We start from the raw sequence: 542 nt of genomic DNA, 5'->3' as shown, positions 1-542 counted from the left end.
GCCTTCCAAAAGAGGACACAACTAGAAATCAGTGGTTAAGTTGTGTTTACAACACTGTTCTGGAACAGTTCAACCCAAATATTCAGATGTGTGCAGCACATTTTATGGAGGACAAGGACTGTTTCCTGAGAGAGTAGCCTACAATGCCGATGTCTGTTTCTATAAAGTGGGGCAATTCCAACTTTGCAAGGACAGTCTGGTGCTTCTGACTCACAGCCTGTAAGTAAGTTTTCATATTTAAAAAATTTGCCACTGACGATTCAAACGCGAGTTTTGAGCAGTGAAGAGTAACGCTTGTTGTTGGTTGTTTCTCCGATCACAAATGCAAACATTGTTTTAAGTTTACGCAGCGCGATACGCAACGCAATACGTAAAAAGACAGTATAAGTCATTATAATCAGTAATTATGTCCCCACTGGATACAACAAATGCCTCGTTTGTAATGGGTTTTACTGGTTTTGTCTCGTCGCTCCGGGACGCGGCATCACAGTATGGCAGGTGCGTAACATTTCCGTCACACGCTTAAGGTATTTGGCCAATCA

General features: G+C 42.3%; 1 protein-coding gene across 1 annotated transcript in view; it reads left to right on the top strand.

Annotated features, from left to right (window-relative positions):
• Window positions 1-542, top strand: part of LOC107552357 (transmembrane protein FAM155A-like) — a 125,277-nt gene that overhangs the window by 26,135 nt on the left and 98,600 nt on the right. The window lies entirely within an intron of this gene.

This window comes from Sinocyclocheilus grahami, unplaced genomic scaffold (genome assembly GCF_001515645.1).
Source record: "Sinocyclocheilus grahami isolate Dianchi unplaced genomic scaffold, SAMN03320097.WGS_v1.1 scaffold448.1, whole genome shotgun sequence".
NCBI classification, from domain to species: Eukaryota; Metazoa; Chordata; class Actinopteri; order Cypriniformes; family Cyprinidae; genus Sinocyclocheilus; species Sinocyclocheilus grahami.
The sequence above is the reverse complement of the archived record's forward strand: the minus strand, read 5'-3'. Positions and strand labels throughout refer to the sequence as shown.